This window comes from Bombina bombina, chromosome 4 (genome assembly GCF_027579735.1).
Source record: "Bombina bombina isolate aBomBom1 chromosome 4, aBomBom1.pri, whole genome shotgun sequence".
Taxonomy (NCBI): Eukaryota; Metazoa; Chordata; class Amphibia; order Anura; family Bombinatoridae; genus Bombina; species Bombina bombina.
In genome coordinates this window covers 251,133,498-251,154,542 of record NC_069502.1, presented here as the reverse complement: position 1 = coordinate 251,154,542, position 21,045 = coordinate 251,133,498, and the positions used below count along the sequence as shown (strand labels likewise).

General features: G+C 38.5%; 1 protein-coding gene and 1 long non-coding RNA gene across 3 annotated transcripts in view; both read right to left on the bottom strand.

Annotated features, from left to right (window-relative positions):
• KLHL24 (kelch like family member 24) overlaps nucleotides 1-21,045 on the bottom strand; it is a 157,147-nt gene that overhangs the window by 8,089 nt on the left and 128,013 nt on the right. The gene's annotated exons all lie outside the window — the stretch shown is intronic.
• LOC128656146 (uncharacterized) lies at nucleotides 19,233-20,254 on the bottom strand. Its single transcript, XR_008401979.1, has 2 exons — nucleotides 19,406-20,254; nucleotides 19,233-19,373 (listed from the first exon to the last, which is right to left on the bottom strand). It is a non-coding gene; the product is annotated as an uncharacterized LOC128656146 (long non-coding RNA).

Sequence of the window (21,045 nt, the reverse complement as noted above, 5' to 3'; positions counted from 1 at the left end):
AACACCAAAAATGTTATTGTTTGAAAAGATAGATAACACCTTTACTACCCATTCCTCAGCTTTGCACAACCAACATTATTATATTAATAATATAATGCATCAGTTATAATTATACAATACTCAGACAATACATTGTAAAAGGGAACAGTCATGGATTAGAGTGCTGTATCTAGAATCTAAACCTGTGGCGCAGGGATAACCCATGCCCAGTAGATGAAATCTTTTAGTTAAGAAGTATGAGCATTGTTCTTTAAACCTTTTTCTTACCCCAACTATCTAAACGGGCCTCTCTTGGGTCCTTGGAGAAAGTAGTATTAAATATTATGTGGGGGTTACTTATTGGTATAGCATTGGAATAGCAACATAAAATTTACAGTGGAAGGGTTATATAAACCAAATATTATGAACAGTTAATTTAAAGACCCAAGTTGAGCCATCAGTTAATATTATAAGAAATATGTATACACAACACCTTGAACTATCATTTGTCTTATCCCTAAGAGATGATAAATGTTAAATGATATAAGCCTGTGGTTTTAAAACGGCATCATCAATAAGCATCAGCATATTAAAAGAAGAAAACACATTATACTTCGTTGCTGGGGTAATTACTGGGTAACAGTCATGTTCTTAAGCGGTTAAGAAAAGGGCATACCCTCAAGTAGGCACTTTCTGCTATCTTTTCATCTGCAGCCCCGGCCACAGGCCACAAAGGGAGTATTGAAATTTAGGGGGTGATGAGTTACCGAGATATTATGTTGGAAAGTCTATTGTCGCTATGTAAAGAGTATATATATATATACTATGCAAAAAAGGCAGCACTCACTGGTCATTTGTAAGTAAAATTTAGCTTTTAATAATACAAAAAGTTTAAATCTTGGGAAAAACATGATGTTTCGATGCCTAACTGGCATGTGTTCAGCTGTGGATAATCACTTGCAAATCTGATCAGCCGGTTCCCTTCCCACGACAAGCTTTATACTTCATTGCGCTGTTAGTTGAGCAACTGCATGGCTAATTTGCATATGTGGGAGTGATCTGCACCGGAGTAGTGTCCAATGATCTTGGATGTTTTCAGGCGTCATCATACACACCCACTTGTCTCTGCTGTGAGCGAAACTTCCCCAAACAAAGGGATATTAGCCTGTGACTTATGAACTGCTTCTGGCACAACGATGCCGTATGTTTCACACAGGTTGGTGAGGGGTCACCTTTGTCAATCTACGTAGAAGCTGCATGTTCACCTTGGCGCATGATGTACTGAACAATGTGCTGAGATGTAATACACATTCAAAAGTTGTAGTGAGATCAAATGTCCCCACCTATAGCGGGTACACCCTCGCATTTATTCATAGAGCAACAGCTAATGCAGGAATATCAGGAAATATCGATGGGGTGTAATACACATTCGATCTATTCAAATCAGACAACACGAATGCCCCACTTGTAGCGGGTACATCCCCATTGGTTAATATGAAGCTCCCATGCAAGATTAGCAGAAAATGCTTGATAGAGCACACAATCCAGCAACATGTGGGTGGTGGTGATGTTGAATAAATGACATCTAATAATACATTAGCCAAGTAGCAAAGGAAGAGAAAAAATATAGAGAAGAAAACAATGAAAAAAATGAAGAAAAAAAAAATGAAAAAAGTTAAAAACATATTAGAAGCTGGAACAATAAGCAAATTCAAAAAGTGTCCATTTTATAATCCAATGATAGAAACATTTTGTGCATTTGTATTCATTCATTAGTGGATCATTTTTATCCAATGAACGGCCGAAAGTCCAATTTGATGTTTAATCCTTTAGGAGAGACGGTGTCCAACATGTAGATCTATCTGGACTCTAGTCTAAGTAACATATTGTAGCGGTCTACCCCCCTTTTTGGAATAGGTAGATGATCAATAATCATGCAGAGTAGACTGGAGATGCTATGTTTCTGTGTAGCAAAGTGTCGGGCAACTGGGAGATCAGATGTTCCATTCTTCAGTGCCTCCCTAATGGAGCATCTGTGATTCGCCATTCTATCTTTGAAAGGGGTGGTAGTTTTCCCCACATAGACCAGAGAACAGGGGCAAATTAGGATATATATGACATATGAGCTGTTACAATTCAGATGGTAACGAATGGTATATCTTTTATTCTTGTGTGGATGTTGAAAAGAATCTCCAACTTGCATGGAATTACAGTTAACACAATCACCGCATTTGTAGCAACCACTTTTTCGAGATTTTAACCACGTATCACCTTGATGGGAACTTTTGGGATAATTTTTTACCAGTTGGTCCCTGATACTCCTCGCCCGTCTGTAAACCACTCTTGGAGTGTTAGTTTTCCAGGATGCCAGGCTCCTGTCGGTCTCAAGTAAGTCCCATCTATTGTGAATGGAATCCCTTATGGTCTCATGTGATGGAGAGAATGTGGTAATGAAGTTTAACTTTTCTTCAGTCGTGTTTTTTCTTTCTTTATGTTTTAGGAGCGAATCTTGGTTACACATGTGGAGTTTCTGTCTCGCCATATTAATATCCTTAATGTCATATAGCCTTTCCTCCAATTTCTTACACATAGCATCCAATTGTTCACTGCAGATTTCTGGTTCGGAATTATTCCTGATTACTCGCGTGAGTTGAGAGGAGATAATGCCTAACTTTTGGTGTCGTGGGTGATAGCTAGAAGCCAGCAGCAGCGAGTTTCTGTCAGGGCTCTTAGTGTATAAAGATGTACCAAATTTAATGTGTTGTTCAGTTTTGACTTTAAAAATATTTAAATCCAAAAAGTGTATATATATATATATATATATATATATATATATATATAAAACAATAAAAGATAACTTGTGAGCTAAATAATATAAGAACCACACAGAACACAACCAAACAAAATTACAACTTTCTACGGTTACCAGCCACAGTTATATAAGGATCTGGTGACTCAATTGAGAGATTTATTCGATGTCAACCGCCTATTTCTGCCTGATCATAAAGACCGGCTTCTGGGAAAGTCAGCGGTGCTCTTAGCAGAGGGTTATTAAGCCAGTTCATTTGGGTCAAAAATGTCTTTGGTGTAACAATGTGCAGCGGCTCCATATGTATAGTCTGTGTAGAGTTGTGTACTCTAACCGGACCTGCTAGATTTACTCTGATATCCCTCTGTTTGCCATTCAGAAGAATGTTGTAGGGCAGCAGACTTGGCGACTCAGTGTTCTTAGTTGATCGGGGGATCCCCCAAGCCCTGTTAAAAGCTTACTCGGCTTCAAATTCTGACCTGTTTGTGAGTCCAGAAAAAGTCTTATGCTGCTTTCCGGTGGAGGTGGTGTCATGTATCAGAGCAGGAATCTCTTGCATGCGACTGCGTTTCTGTGGAGCTGGTGTTGCCATGTAGGTTGATGAAGTTTAATGGGAGCTCCGTAGTGGTGTCTTGTTCTTCTGATCCAGAGATATTAGGCCCCTGTCGCAGGTTAGTTGTTTCTAAAGTGCACACAGTTTTCAAAGCGCCATTTTCGGTTTTGTTCATAGTTGGTGGTGCAGTAGCAATGCACAGTTTGTTCATCAATATATCGTAGTGTGCATAATGTGGGTTGGAATGGACTAATAGATCTGTGACTGCCATTTTTGCCATTTTCTTTCAATGCTGCTTGGCTCCTAACTGCGTGCCTTATCAGTCTTTCAAATGTAAAGCTCTTGGTGTCTTTGTTGTTAGCAAGGCAGGGGTAGTGGTGTCGGTGCCAGGTGATTTTAGGCTCAACTTAGGTGGAGTACCTCGGCAAACCGAGGGGGGTAGCGCTGTTAGTAAGCCGCCGCTTCAGGCCTCTATCGTCCGATGAAGAGCTCCAACATCAGAAGTACAGCAAGATTTATGAGATTTTAAGTTCCTCTGAGCAGTATCCCAATATATGTGACAAGTGTTGATGTGATGCTGTAGGATGCCTCAGTAAGCCGGCGGATTAATGAGTTATCAGCAGAACTTGGAAAATGTGACCGCTCTTGATCGCAGTTCGGACCCCCCCCCCCCACCCCCCCTATATTAATATACTTTATATCCTTTAATCCTCTAAATTTCTTCCTGGTTTAAAACTTCTGCAGGCCACCTCTTATCTTATGCATTTTTTTATAGCTTTTCACAGCCAGACAGGGCTAGTTCATGTGTGCCATATAGATAACATTGTGCTCACCTCCATGGAGTTATTTATGAGTCAGCACTAATTGTCTTAAATAAAAGTCTGTAAATAACTCCAAGATAAGGGGGTGGTCTGCAAGGGCTTAGATACAAGGTAATCACAGAGGTAAAAAGTATATTAATATAACAGTGTTGGTTATACAAAATCTAGTTAAACACAAAAGACCAACAAAAAGAAAACAATAGATTATAACAAGAATTTTTGCAAAACTTCACAGAAATAAAAGATTTCACAACTGCTAATTAATTAAAAAAAGATATTTGCCTTAAAGTGAATGTAAATTTAGATGAAAAAGTGCCCGGTTTTCAAAAATCCGATTAAAAACAGGGGCACTTTAATTCATCAAAATTTGCATTTCACTCGTGTTGTGAAAATACTTACCTTTTAATCTTGACAGCCGCTGCATCGCTTCCCCCGCACGTCGCAAAGCCTCTTCCCGGGTCTAAAGTGAGGAATCCGGCTTCCTCCAATCACGGCATTGAATCAGACACCGATTCTCCCGGGGGGTAAGCCGTGATTGGAGGCCGATCCGTCATTTCTGACGTATGAAGAGGCTTGCGGCGACCGGGGGAATCGCTGGAGTGGCTGTCAAGATTAAAAGATAAGTATTTTAACAACACGAGTGAAATGTAAATTTTGATGAATTAAAGTGCCCCTGTTTTTAATCGGATTTTTAAAAAACGGCCACTTTAGCATCTAAATGTACCTTCACTTTAAGCATCTGAATGCAGGAGCTTGTGCTTACCTTATTATATCAATTTATGACATGTGCAATTAACATCTTAAACTTCCACATATTTCATATCAATCTTAAACGAGTATTCTGAAGTCTGTATTTAAGTTGTGTATAAGTTTTACATTGTGATTTAAGATATATTTTCTATTATCAAAAGAGGAGATGATTATATTTATTAATGTGAACTGAGCATAAACAAAACCTTAAGTTTCAAGTTTTAGATAGAGCATGCAATTTTAAGAGACTTTCCAATTTACTCCTATCAAATTTTGTTTGTGCTCTTTGCATTGAGCAGCAATGCACTACTGGGAGGTAGCTGGTGATTGGTAGCAGCACATATATGCCTTTTGTCATTGGCTCACCACATGTTCAGATAGCTCCCATTAGTGCATTGCTGTTGTGGACAGGGCCGCCACTAGAAATTTTGGGGCCCCTGACTTAACCATTGATCAGGGCCCCCCCCCCTTTGACATGTGCAATTTTTGACCAAGTGACTAAAACGTATATGCACTTTATTCTTAATTGTCTATTTAAACTTGGAAATGTTGTAAAGCTAGTAACATACAAACAAACAGACACACTCATACACTGAAACACACACTCACACATAAGGATTCACATATAGACACTCTAGCAGACACGCAAAGAAACACACAAACACACTCAGACACAGACACCCAAACAGACACTCAGCACTTGATTACATTGATCTGACAAGTAATGAGGTAGACTACAGTTTTGTAAAAAAGGAGATTTAGAAAACAAAATATGGAGTTCGGATTATCTTTTTGTAAAGGAAGATGCTAACTAAATGATGACAACAGCATGCAATGGCTGAAAGGAAGGGCCCTGAACTGCCTAAACAATAATTTAAAGGTTAAATGGTGGATTGGTGACTTCCATAAAGGTCTCATTAGTCTCAAAGTCTGTAGAAAGATGTGAATAATCAGTAGTAAGGTCAAAATGTCCTAAAAATGAACAGACAATGGACACACACACACACACACACACAAACTCAAACTTGCACATACACCCAAGGAAACACCAACAGAGACAGCCTCAGAAAACACACAAAGACATACACACACACAGAGACAACCACATAAAACACAGAAAGACATACACACACACACACACACCCTCACTGAGACATCCACAGAAAACACACAAAAACATACACACACCCTCACAGAGACACCCACAGAAAACACACACCCTCTCAGAGACATCCACAGAAAACACTGACATACATACATACATACACACACACACCCTCACAGAGACATCCACAGAAAACACAGACATACACACCCACCCTCACAGAGGCATCCAGAGAAAATACACAAAGGCAAACATACACACACCCTCGCAGAGAAACCCATAGAAAAAGCTCAAAGACATATGCACACACCCTCACAGACATTCACAGAAAATGCACAAAGACATACACACCCACCCTCACAGAGAGACCCACAGAAAAAAAATATACATACACACTCATAGAGACACAAACAAAAGCACAAAGACATAAACACAGACACCCACAGAAACACTCACAGGAGGAAACATTTATGCACCTTGCATCCCCTAAATCAACAGTGTGTGACATGCATGATAAAACAAAATTAAGAAACAGAAAAAAACAGAAATTAAGAGATCACTTTTTAAAGAATCATATTTGTAAATGTGTAAACAAAAATAATTCTGTGAATTCAAAATTGTACATTAATGATCTGAGTAGATGGCTAGATGAAGAAAAGTACTTTTAAAAGGTTGACATATGTTTGTTTTTTCCCCATTTTCCCCAACCAAGAGCGCCACTTAAAATATAGTGTACAAATGTTCCCATCTGTCAGCTGTACTTATGGATTTTGAAAATGCTGTACTCTATATGGTCTTGGTGGAACCATAAGCTGTGGTACTCATACCATTAGATCTGGTTAAAATGCAGGATTTAGGCTTGTTGGCATGTATTTCAAAATTAAGTCAGCTGTAGTGTAAACTGAACAGTTTTAAGTTAACCTGTCTCATTTCAAACACTGAGCAATCTTAGTCTGAGAGTATAACATTTTATGTAGATGTAAAAATCTTAGATAAAATGCCTCCTTGCATCTGCAAAGTCCTTGCATAAAGGGGCAGTAAACTGTAATGTAATTAATATATATATATGTGTGTGTGTGTAAAAATGCATATCTGCCAAAAGGGCACCTACCATTTGTGTATTAAGGAGGAAACATTTCTGCATGGTTTTAAATATAGAATTTCTACAGCATTGTCAAATAATCATAAATACACTGCTGCTAAATTACGAGTTTTGCGTTAGGCTTAAAAAGCAGCGTTGGCCGGTCCGAACGCTGCTTTTTAACGCCCGCTGGTATTACGAGTCTTGACAGTACAGGCTCACTGCTCACTTTTTTGACCAGACTTGGAAATACCGCAAATCCACTTACGTAAATTGCGTATCCTCTTTTTTTCAATGGGACTTGAATAGCGCCGGTATTATGAGTCTGCCAAAAAGTGAGCGGTAAACCCTCTCCTGTCAAGACTGGTACCGCATTTTAAAGTCAGTAGTTAAGAGTTTTACACTACAACGCCGTAGCATAAAACTCTTAACTAAAGTGCTAAAAAGTACACCAACATCCATAAACTACCTATTAACCCCTAAACCGAGGCCCTCCCGCATCACAAACACTAAAATAATATTTTTAACTCCTAATCTGCCGAACCGGACATCGCCGCCACTATAATATATTAACCCCTAAACCGCCGCACTCTCGCCTCTACCTGTAACATAAAACCTAACCTAAGGTACACTAACACCTAACACTACACTATAATTAAATTAATTCCCTAAATTAAATACAATTAAATAAAATTAGCTAAAGTACAAAAAAAACCAAACACTAAATTACAGAAAATAATAAACAAATTACAAGATTTTTAAACTAATTACACCTAATCTAATCCCCCTAACAAAATAAAAAAGCCCCCCCAAAATAAAAAAAAGCCCTACCCTACACTAAATTACAAATAGCCCTTAAAAGGGCCTTTTTTAGCACAAATACTTTTATCTTTTTATCTATTTATTCTAGTTGTAGAATTTGCTTGATATTTGCTCTGACTAGATCTTTAAAATTGAAGTAATCTCCCCTTATGTATTTATTTATTGCTTAGTGTACACTTGTTCTTATTTAAGGTAATTGATTATTTGTCTAGTTTTCTCTCCCCTTCTAACTGAGCTCTGCCTATAGCGCCACTCTTTCCCCTTCTCTTCTATTCATATACTTTTTAACTGTGTGAGAGAGATCACAGTATATTTCTTAGAGTTGGCTGTGAGCTCACAGGTATTAGTCCAGACCTACCTTTTTCGTTTTTCCACTTAGGTTTAGCTTCCAACTAAGAATGCCAAAAGAACAAAGCAAAATTGATGATAAAAGTAAATTGGAAAGTTGTTTAAAATTACAAGCCCTATTTTAATCATGAAAGTTTATTTTGCACCTGACTGTCCCTTTAAATAATAGAAGTACACTGGAATGTTGTTTAAAATTGTATTATCTATCTGAATCATGAAAGAAAAAAAATGGGTTTCATGTCCCTTTAAAGGTGTATATAAATAAAAAAAATATTTAATAGCATTTTTAAATAATGGATATGTATTGAGTACACCTGCAACTTATTCAGAGCTGATACAGGAGTAAACCACAGAAGCATGTATTATAGGGCAATATAACGTGTTGTGGCATCATTTACAATTAAAGCTATTTTTTTGTGAGATAAGAGTTTAGAAAAAATAACAGATTTTTTTCAATTTAAAAAAAAAACTGTTATTAGAAAAAAAATCTATAATACCAGGAAACAAAAGATTTTCTCTTCCATGTTTTAAACATACCTAATGAATGAACACAATAATATTTGTTATGGATGTTTGAATGGGATACACTGGCTTACATATTCAATTATATTAGCACTAGTCCTAAAGCCAGTTGACACGGGCCAATTTTGTTTAAGTACCGCGGTCCCACCCCTTGCTCTCTCTCCCCCCACTTCTTTGCGCTCTCTCTCCCCCCTCTCTTTTGCGCTCTCTCCCCCCCTCTCTTTTGCTCTCTTTCTCTCTTCCCTTCTCTTTTGCTCTCTTTCTCTCCCCCTCTCTTTTACCCTCTCTCTCCTCTTTTTTGATCTCTCTCTCCCCCTCTTTGGCTCTCTCTCTTTCTCTTTTGCTCTCTCCCCCCCCTCTATTTTGCTCTCTCTTCCCCCTCTATTTTGCTCTCTCTTCCCCCTCTCTTTTGCTCTCTCCCCCTCTCTTTTGCTCTCTATCCCCCTCTCTTTTGCTCTCTCTTCCCCTCTCTTTTGCTTTCTCTCTCCCCCTCTCTTTTTCTCTCTCCCTCCCCTCTCTTTTTCTCTCTCTCTCCCCCTCTCTTTTTCTCTCTCTCTCCCCCTCTCTTTTGCTCTCTCTCTCCCCTCTCTCTTTTGCTCTCTCTCTCTCCCCCTCTCTTTTGCTCTCTCTCCCCCCTCTCTTTTGCTCTCTCTCTCCCCCTCTCTTTTGCTCTCTCTCTTCCCCTCTCTTTTGCTCTCTCTCTTCCCCTCTCTTTTGCGCTCTCTCCCCCCTCTCTTTTGCTCTCTATCTCCCCCCTCTCTTTTGCTCTCTCTCTCCCCCCTCTCTTTTGCCGTCTCTCTCCCCCCTCTCTTTTGCTCTCTCTCTCCCCCCTCTCTTTTGCTCTCTCTCTCCCCCTATCTTTTGGGCTCTCTCTCTTCCCCCCTCTCTTTTGCTCTCTCTTTTGCTCTCTCTTTCCCCCTCACTTTTGCTCTCTCCCCCTCTTCTGTTTTGCTCTCTCCCCCTCTTCTCTTTTGCTCTCTCTCACCCCTCCACTCTTTTGCTTTCTCCCCTCTGTTTTGCTCTCTCCCCTCTGTTTCTTTCTCCCCCGCACGGCCACGCCCACTCGTCACACCTGCCGACCACCCCATCACGACATGCCTGCTTGACTACGCCCCCATCACGACACACCCGACCACGCCCCCACAACGACACGCCTGGCCACGGCCCCGTCACGTTCCTCCTGCCCGGCCACGCCCCCTCCATGGCAGCTTCCGAAAAACACTTTTTCTGCTGCTCAAGGTCAGGTATGTTTGTCCTCGCGCAGTCTACTGCACATGACTGCATCTGACAAACATACCTGGCCTTTTATTATATAGGATGCTTGTGTTCATTGTATGAAGATAATTTACTAGAAAATGCTGAAGAATAAGAAATATCATTATACAAAATGCTTTTCAGTATCAAGGGTACATCTTTATAGCTTTCCTATACCTGCCAATTTTATATCTTAACATATGTTTTAGCAGCCACTGACAAAACAGTTTTAGCATGGGGGTAACCTAGAGAATTTATCTTATAAATATAATTTAATCAGTATCCTATCCTGTGAAAGATTGCTATAAAGTTTTCTATATGCCTCACCTAATGTTATTTGAGTAGGTAAATGTTCTTTATTATTCTCACATATGTTTGTACTTTTATCTAGAATTTTGAAAATTATTGATCAGCTACCTGATCCTGCAGCCCCTCTATTAGCTTAGCTACGTTCCCCCAGTAGACTTCAGATAAGACATCTGGTCTTAAGCCCCTTTATAAGACATATGACCTAATCAGACCTGATATCAGCCATCTGGCCCAGCAGCCTCTCTATCAGCTACATATTTACAGCAGACCTCAGATATGACATTTTTCCCTGAAGCCCCTCTGTAAGACAAATTTCCTCATCAGAGCTCAGTTCAGATACCTAGCCCTGAAGACTCTCCATAAGCCTCATTAGTAGAGTTATATTATATTCGTGCTGCTAAACAAACAAAAAAGTGAAGAATCGGGGGGCGTGTCCAAGCAACGATTAAGCATGGCCGCAAAATCAGAGGCTGCAACGGCTAAAACATCAATCTGTTGAATATCGGTCTTTGACAACACCATCAACCACTAATAAGCATCTTTTTGGATCCCCGCAATTAGCGGAGCATTTTGATCCCAGTTCTGCGACATTTATGACCGGGGCGTCGTTATCCAAAACACTGAAACTTCAAGCAGCGGCCTTACCATTTGTTATTGCTACCCCCCACGCTAATCTATGAGAGAACCTGCCTATACCCATCCACTAACTTTCCAGCCTTAAAGACTGCAGAAAACTGAAGTGCTATTCTTCCTACTCTGGCACTATGGAGACAGCCTTAATTATTGAAACATGAGTACAACATCTCCTCATTGATCAGTACCAAGACCTTTAAACAACAACTCCTAGAGGTTCTACTTCCCTTGCTCAAAGCTTTCGTTAATCCTACCACTCTACAAGCGGATGATTGCTACAGGAGATCCAGGTCAAATTACCCTTTGAGAATCACGAAGGACAGAGTACGGGGAGAACCACGATTCATGGATAACAATGCAATACCATACCTAGTCTATCCAGCAGAGATCAAACCGACAGCATGGAAGAGGAGGCTGGAACCTTAGAACCCGCTCCATCAGCTCAAACAGTTGGCACTAGGAGAGATTCATCAATGGATCTCAGAAGACACCTACGTGAGTTTATGAGCCACTCTCCTATCTGCAAAAGATCAGTCCCTGAGCTCCTAAGGCCTCTACACCAACCTGTTTATTATTGCTCCCTCCTCCCCTGCAAACGACCGGACAGCCATCCCAAGTCCGAGCCAGTAGATAATCACTCCATCTTTGAGACTCTTTACCCACTGACTTCCAGAAGAATGGGTGTAGGATAAACGGGTATATCCCAGCATGATAGAGGGACAGTGGCTAACCTTAGTGATGTGAATACCACTCATCCCTTATATTCATCCTCCCCTGTGTATACTGACTTATGTTTATCCTTTGATTTAATCTCTATTCTCTACCTATGTAGTGTGCTACTAATTTGGTACCTACATTAAGACGGTGTGTTAAATAACACTAATCAATATAATATGTCTTATATGTGTATGCTTATTCTTTCTGTTAAGCTTAGCTATTCACTCGTCAAAATATTTTGTTTAATTACCATGTATGTGTAGCCAACCATGCATCAAGAAATACCATATATAGATTTTTTTTTTCTTTCCTAAGATATGGAGAGTCCACAACGTCATTCAATTACTAGTGGGAATATTCCTGGCCAGCAGGAGGAGGCAAAGAGCACCACAGCAAAGCTGTTAAGTGTCACTCCCCTACCCATAATCCCCAGTCATTCTCTTTGCCTCTGTCAATGGAGGAGGTGAAGTTTGGTGTCTGAAGAAATGAATTCCCTTTTCAGGTACTTTTACCTGCAAGCAAGGATTTGGGTTTAGCTGAGTCCACATCAATCTCTTCAGTAGAGTAGTGGTAGCTTTTAAGCAATTAGGAAGTTGTGAGGTAGTCCTTGCTTTGTTTCCTAACACATTACTGCCCATTGAACAGAAAGCCAGAGTTGGTTACTCTGTTCTTTCTTTTTCTACAGGTCTCTGTAAGGAGTATGTGTCCTTTCATGCCTTGTGAGCTGTCTTCCTGCCGGACAGCTAGACTGCAGGTAAGTGCTTTTGTCTTCTAGGTCTTGGAGACTTGCACTTCAGAAGAATATGTCATATGCAGTAGATGGGGACATTTTTAAAATCCTTTATACAGGATTTTCTTTGTCAGTGGGCAGGCACATTATGTATATTGAGACTAAGGGCTCCATGTACTAAGAGGCGGGCGGACAGCTTCTTAACTCGCGAAGCTGTCCGCCCGCCTCCGCTACACACGGGCAGCGGATCTATTGATCCGCTTGCCCGTATGTATCATTACACACTCAGCGGAGTGTGTAATGCCCGCCCCTTCAGTCGCGTGACCAATCACGCGACTGAAGGGGCTGTCAATCACCGAGAGCGAGTGTGCTCTCTGTGATTTTGCTTCGCCACCTAAGAGGTGGCATAGGGTGTAGGAAGCAGCGGTCTAATGACCGCTGCTTCTTACATTGCGGGAAGTAGGCTCGCATATGCGAACCTGCCCCGCAAAGGCTCCGGAGCAGCTTTCGCTGCTTTGTACATGGAGCCCTAGGAGTTAATCTTCCCTTTATTGGGACGTTTTCCCTCTTTGGGCTAATTTTGCTGAAATACTTTATTAGTATGTGTGTGGCTTATGTTTTATACAGGGATTTATGTATAAACTTAAAATTTGACATTTGGTTTTCTTTGCTTGCTTAGCTAGAACAGGCTAACTGACAAACTGCTTGAGTTTTAAACCAGCTGCAGCTACTTGCATCTTATAACATGAAGGGAGCCGCAACCATGACAAGCTGAGCTTGAACCGGAAGCCCAAGGGAGTTGAATGGGCAAGTTCACCTGACCTCCCGGAGTACCGTAGCCTGAAGCGGCGGATCAGACCGCAAAAGTATGCACAAGTAGAAAGAATAGGCAGGCACTGCTCCAAACCGGTTAGTATTAAAAACAAATACAATGCTTTATTGAAGTTCCATTTAAAAAAAAACTGTACTAGTACCAGATAATCATATCTGTCCTATATTCCATCATGTACCTAAGATCCATAAGGATGCGAGGTGTCCCCCGGGTAAACCAATTGTGGCAGGAATCGGCTCATTATTTGAGCCTTTAGCTGAATGACTGGATTCCATCTTACAACCAATTGCAATGTCACAGTTGAGCTACCTGCAGGACACCTCACACCTTATTTTAACATTGGAGGACATACAATGGCATTCAAATTTTTCATGGGGAGTTATAGATATAGCTTCACTTTATACCTCCATCCCTCAGGGTCAGGGTATCAAAGCTGTAAAGTATTTTATGCAGAGAGAATCACTTTATACTCCTGCAGAGATAGATTATATTTGTGAGGTGTTAAGATTTCTATTATCACACAACTGATTTTTGTTTAATAATGAATATTTTATTCAGACTTGTGGTACGGCTATGGGGGCAAAATTTGACCCTCGTTTGCCAATATCTACGTAGCATGGTGGGAACAACTATATCTCTACACACCGAACAATGTTTCGAGTGATAAAATAGCACTTTATGTATGCTACATAGATGATTTGTTCTTTATATTTAATATTCCTTTTAATGATAACATCTTTAGTGAATTTCTATCTTACTGTGACAATAATGAAATGAACCTTAAATTTACAGGAGAATATAGTTTGAAACAAGTTAACTATTTAGATTTGACACTTCTAATAAGTAATAACTCTATCATCACTAGAACATACAGAAAGCCAACTGCAGGCAACACCATCCTGCATGCAAAGTCACAACATCCACAACATCTAATTGATTCAATCCCTAAATCCCAATTTTTAAGGATCAGACGAAATACACGGTCTGATGAAGTTTATGAGGAACAATCGATTGAACTAAGAAATAGGTTGGTTAAAAGGGGTTATAAACCTAAAAAACTGGAAGATGTGAGAAACACAGTTAAGCATCTAAATACAAACATAAATATTAAAAAACAGGATTCAGATATCAATTTTGATGATGCCATTGTGTTTTCCACACCCTTCAGTCAACAATACAATCAAGTAGTTAAAATAATAAAAAAGCATCTTAACCTATTAAAATCAGATGATTAAATATATTAAAAACTGCAAATTTATGCCGAAAAAATCTAAAACTTTGGCGCAAACTTTGTCACCAAGTTTGGTAAAATTTGACACTACACTTAAACCAACTACATGGATAAATAAAAAAGGCAGTTTCAAATGTGGAACAAGAAGCTGTTTAGCATGTCCCAATATCCTCCAGCAGGATCATTTTTTGTGTCAAGTAAATAAGAAGATCTATCCTATTGATTTCTATGCCAACTGTGGTGCAAAATTTGCTATATATTTACTTACTTGTAACCTTTGTTTTTTACAGTACGTAGGTAAAACTACCCGCACTGTAAGGACACGTTACAATGAACATGTAAGAGATGTAAAAAATTACTGTAAAGACTCCACAGTGGCAGACCACTTTAACAATATTCATTTAACAAACAAAGGTAGTCTCTCATTACAAATTATAGACATTGCCAAAGTACCAAAAGAAGCAAAGATCTGAGCACTCGGGGGCAAGTAGAATCCTTAGAAAATCTTTATTGAGGTGAAAATAAAAACTGCATCTCAATGCAGGTAAGCAAGGACAGCAATCCTGACGTGTTTCGCGCCCCCTAGTGGCGCTTAGTCATAGGAATAGGTGCTGGAGGTGTCTGTGGTATACTTAAAGGGGTGACTGACCAATCACTAACCTATAATAGGTATCATTGGACGCCACCCCATGAAAGAACACCCACAGCACAAGAAAAAATGTTTAAAAAACAATATAGGTAATAAAACTGTAGGTACAAAAATCCTTGTATGCATATTTACAGGCTTACAAAATAGAAAACACATTATACATGGAAAATGTATTAATTAATCAATATGTCTTAAAGTTTGCCTAAACAATGTATATATAAAATGCCTAGATTACAATATATTAAACAAATCCAGAGCTACCAATTAAACCTAGGACGATATGTAAATATATTACTTTTAAACATCAAGGCTTTATGGCAATATAAAGACAATAAAAAAGTGATATTCATGTAAAGTGTTTGATTAATCAATATGAAAGTTTGAATAATATTGGAAAATAGTGTTATTGAAAATATATATAAAGTGATTAGAAAATAGTTGAAGAATGGTTAGAAAATGGTTAGAAAATATGCTGTTGGCAAAAAAGAGGTCAGTAATCTGGGAGAAAGAAAAGACAAGCATTGCTATATGCATGTTATTTGAACATGAGTCAAAGCTGGTAAATGTCAGAAAGAAGGATGTTTTATATGTTAATCTATGAAATAAGAAATATCCCATTCCAGATTAATACCCTTGGGATGTCTAGTTTCTAACTTCAGAATCCAGAATAGCTCTCTTTTTGTGAGAAGTTTATGTCTGTCTCCCCCTCTGGTGGGTTTGTGTACTACCTCAATGATCTGTGCTCCAAAACTGGGAACACCAGTTAGGTGCAGGCCATTAAAGTGTTTAGCAACCGCTGAGTTTTTATTGAAATTCTCAACATCTCTCAGATGCTCCCTAACTCTATCTCGGAATTCACGGGAGGTTTGACCTACATACTGTTGTTGGCAAAGATTGCAATTAAGTACATATACTACCCATTTGGTTCTACATGTGGCATAGAAATTGATTTCAAATGATTTCAATGTGCTATTGGAAGAAAAATGGTTGTCAATAATGACAGATTTACAGGCTTTGCAATTGAAATTGTAACATTTGAAATGGCCTCTTCTGCCACTGTGTAGCCATGTTGAGGAAGACGGATTAGTGGTTTTTATCATGCTGGGAGCTAATTTCGAACCCAATGTTTCCGGCTTTCTTGAGACAAATTTGAAGTCAATCAATGAATTAGATATTAAGGGATCATTTTTAAGAAGAGGAATATGTTTCTTTAAAGGGACAGTATACACTCATTTTCATGTAACTGCATGTAATAGACACTACTATAAAGAATAATATGCACAGATACTGATATAAAAATCCAGTATAAAACTGTTTAAAAACTTACTTAGAAGCTGTCACTTTGGCTCTGTTGAAAAGGTAGTTGGAAAGCCCACTGCAAGTGGCAAATAAGACACTCCCCCCCTCCCCCTTCTTTTGCATATGAAAAGACCCTTTACACAAACAGGAGCAAGCTGGAGTAGGTAGTCGAGCGTATTCACATAAAACTTTGGGGCTTGGTTAGGAGTCTGAAAATCAGAGCAATGTTATTTAAAAATAAGCAAAACTATACATTAATTTAAAAAAAAAACTTTATGGGCTATATAAATAGATTATCTACAAAACATTTATGCAAAGAAAAAATGAGTGTATAATGTCCCTTTAAGATGTTTACTACTTCACTATATTGGTTAGAAAATGGAGTACTAAACACGTTTTCTGAAAATGTTTTGTGAGATTTTTTTGGTTTAGGGATACTCTCTACTTTGGCATCTTGTTGCGCTTTTTCCAAGAGACTTAAGTCATATCCTCTGGCTAACAGTCTCTTTTTTAGATCATTTGATTGATTAGAGTAGATCTCATCACTGTTGGTGTTTCTCCTGAGTCTTAAAAATTGGCTTTTTGGAATTGATTTGAGGAGGTGCGGCGGATGGGCTGATCGGGCATGTAAAATGGTATTGCCGCAATAGGTTTTCTATAAGTACTTGATATAATTGAACCATCATCTACCACTCCTTCCAATGTCAAGTCCAAGAAGTTAACTATAGAGAGGTTGGATTCTCCAGTAAATTTTAGTAGACTAGTGTTAGTATTTAAATATTCCAAAAAGCAGGCAAGTGAGAAACCCTCTTGTCCCCTATTTTCAATTATAAAAATCATGACATCGATAAATCTATTATAAAAAATAGTATCATGTATGAATGTATTTTGATAAGAATAAATATATTGTAGTTCCCACCAACCCACATATAAATTGGCATATGAGGGGGCGAATTTCGCCCCCATTGCCGTTCCGCAAAGTTGGAGATAAAATTCTTTATCAAAAATAAAATAGTTGTGGGTTAGTAGGAAGTACCACCTAGGGGTGGAAATAGGGATAACATTTTAGAGAAAAAAGAACTCTATTGGATTTTGAAATTGTGCACACGCTTACCATATGGAATGAACCGAGAATGTGACATAAACTTTTTTATTGATACTTAGTATATATATCATTGTCATATTTCAGTAACTATTGTAAAGGATATTACATATACTTAATTGTATCTAATACTATTTTAAGTAGTCACACTATTCGGCCTTAATCCTCTTATGTCATAGAAAATGTATTTATTTGGTGGCTTTCTAAAATAATCTTGTAATGTTGTCATGTTCCCGATATAATAATGTTTAATATCCTCTCATACAATCAGGAATATATATAATATTTGTTCTTGAGGCAAGATAATAAGTTGAAATACTATGTATTTTGGGTATTGACTGATTATCTATACAATTATTTTTATATTATGACTTATTTAAAATTTCATATTTTTTACTTTTTTTCGTTTTGTTTTGCAAATTTATATAAGTAATATGTTTCACCTTAGGAAGTCAAGGTCTATGTATACTTATACTTAATGTAACTAATAGCTATGATTATACAGTGTCTCACTAGGATATTGTTTTTACTCTTTTTCACCCTGTTTAGACTTGAAGGGGTTAATCTTTATTGCCTCCCAGGCCTATAAAGGGTTAGAGTATAGACATAGACGTTAGTCTATGAGTAAGCGCACCTGGTGGCGCGAAACATGTTAGACTTTTAGTCTCCTACACTGCCTGTCTGCATGTGTTGTTTTTTAAATGGAACTTCAATAAAGCATTGTATTTGTTTTTAATACTAACCGGTTTGGAGCAGTGCCTGCCTATTCTTTCTACTTGCATCTTATGTTGTAGGCAGAGGGAAACGCGCGCCTTTTACTTGCTGCGTAGTTTCCTCTCTCTGCCGGTCATGTGACTTCTCTCTGCTGTCGGATATTCACAGAATTTCAGTCTCTTCAGTGTCAATCTACTATACGATCGTTTTAGAGACTTCTGGCAGCAAAATTGTGGTATTAAAAATTCTTAAAGTGACAGTGTATTTAAAAAATTTCTACAATTTGGGGAATTTTTTATTTAGTATTATGGACATGGACCACGACTCTGTGTTTTTTGAAAAATGCTTATTATGCCTAGAGGCACAAATTGTTTTGCCTATGCAATTATGTGCTGCATGCTTAGCTAGAACACTTCAATTTAAAGATAAATTGTTACCCTCTGAGCCCAATGTCTCACAGGATGATGCTGTTCAGGCAATGCCACAGCTTTCTCCTCAAACATCCAAGCCTCTATGGCGTCACATACAGTGCCCTGCAGTTCCTCTCATCTACATACAGGCGACTAAGGATTTTCGCCAGTCTTCTGTCCTGTTTGTTTCTCAGAAAAGCGTAAGGGTCAGAAGGCTACTTCTACTTTTCTTTCCCTCTGGTTGAGAAGTATGATTTTTTTTTGCTTATGAGACTGCTGGACAGCAGCCTCCTGAGAGAATTACAGCTCATTCCACTAGGGCTGTCTCCTCTCCTCTTCTTGGGCTTTCAAAAAATGAAGCTTCTGTGGAACAGCTTTGCAAGGCTGCAACTTGGTCCTCTCTGCATACTTTTTCCAAATTTTCCAAATTTTATACTTTTGCCTCGGCTGAGGCCTCTTTTGGGAGAAAGGTTCTTCAAACGGTGGTGCCAACTGTTAAGATCTGCCTGTCTTGTTCTCTCTCCCTGTTCATTCTGTATCCTCTAGCTTTGGTATTGGTTCCCACTAGTAATTTAATGACGTTGTGAACTCTCCATATTTTAGGAAAGAAAACAAAATTTATGCTTACCTGATTTCTTTCTTTCTTTCTTTCTTTCTTTCTTTCTTTCTTTCTTTCTTTCTTTCTTTCTTTCTTTCTTTCTTTCTTTCTTTCTTTCTTGATATGGAGTCTATGACCCCTCCCTTTATTAAGACAGTTATTCTTTACTAAACCTCAGGCACCTCTACACCTTTGTGTTATTCTTTTTCTATTTCCATTCTGTCAAATGACTGGGGATTATGGAGAGGGGAGTGACACTTAACAGCTTTGCTGTTGTGCTCTTTGCCTCCTCCTGCTGGCCAGAAGTGATATTCCCACTAGTAATTGAATGACGTTGTGGACTCTTCATATCCGGAAAGAAAGTTATCAGGTAAGCATACATTTTCATTTTTTTCACCTCCATAGTCACAGCTACAACAGGCATTTTCATATATAGGAGTTTCATCCCTTGAATATAACACCTGTGCTCTGTCAGCGGCTGAGACAGAGGTATAGGTCTAAACTAGTGTGTACTTTTAATATGCTCTTCACTCTGACTACACACTATTTACTTAAACTGTATCTACGAATGCTGCCATCTCTTAGATGACTATATATTACCAAATATAGCTCAAAAATAAACTTAACTGTGTCAGGTCCCTAATCTCCATTGTGGATTAATGCACTATAATGTACTACATAGTGATAGGTTACAACCACCCCAGAACAATATAATGTTTGTTTTCACTCTCAACTAGTGATTTTTCTTTCATTGATAGGAAGATCATAACAACAAGTCAACAAACACAGATCCAGATAGCTAACACGATCAATAATCTCCATAAACACTCCACTAGTGCTAGAAATAGCATTTTGAGACATTTATTAACTTCAGTTTCTAACTTATACCTATGCTGGAATATGATTCAGCTTTAGAAAGGCTACTTAGATCAGATATGTTCACATACATCATACCACCCAACATTTCAAAATTCAAAAGAGGGACCCCACCCCCCCCACCCCCACGGCAAAAAATTGAAATGTGGTGGGCAGGAGCGGGGCTTAAACAAAAATCATAAGACCAAAGTAATATAAATACAATTCTAAATAAAGCCAAATCTTTTAATACTCTTAGGCAGCAAATCAAACACAAGCTCTGGTATAGCTATGTGAGCTCTGTATGTAATTAGCCTTTGCAGAGACAGTGCTAAATATTTTTATCTTAATTGGACATTTAATAATAGATTATGTAAAACTGCCCTCTGCATTCCCTATTAATATTCTAGATTCTGGCCTTTAAAGTTAGCAAACATGCACAGTAACACACTACATAGCAAACACACATGCACACACACACACACACTACATACCATACACTTACACATGCACATACACACACACTACATACCATACACTTACACATGCAGATACACACTACATATCATACACTTATACAGGCAGATACACACACACTACATAGCATACACTTATACATACAGATACACACACACTTATACACACAGATACACACACACACTACATAGTATACACTTACACATGCAGATACACACACAACATAGTATACACATATACATGCAGATATACACACTCCATAGCTTACATTTATACATGCAGACACACACACACTACATAGCATACACTTATACATGCAGATACACACACTACATAGCATACACTTATACATGCAGATACACACACACACTACATAGCATAAACTTATACATGCAGACACGCACACACACACACTACATAGCATACACTTACACATACAGATACA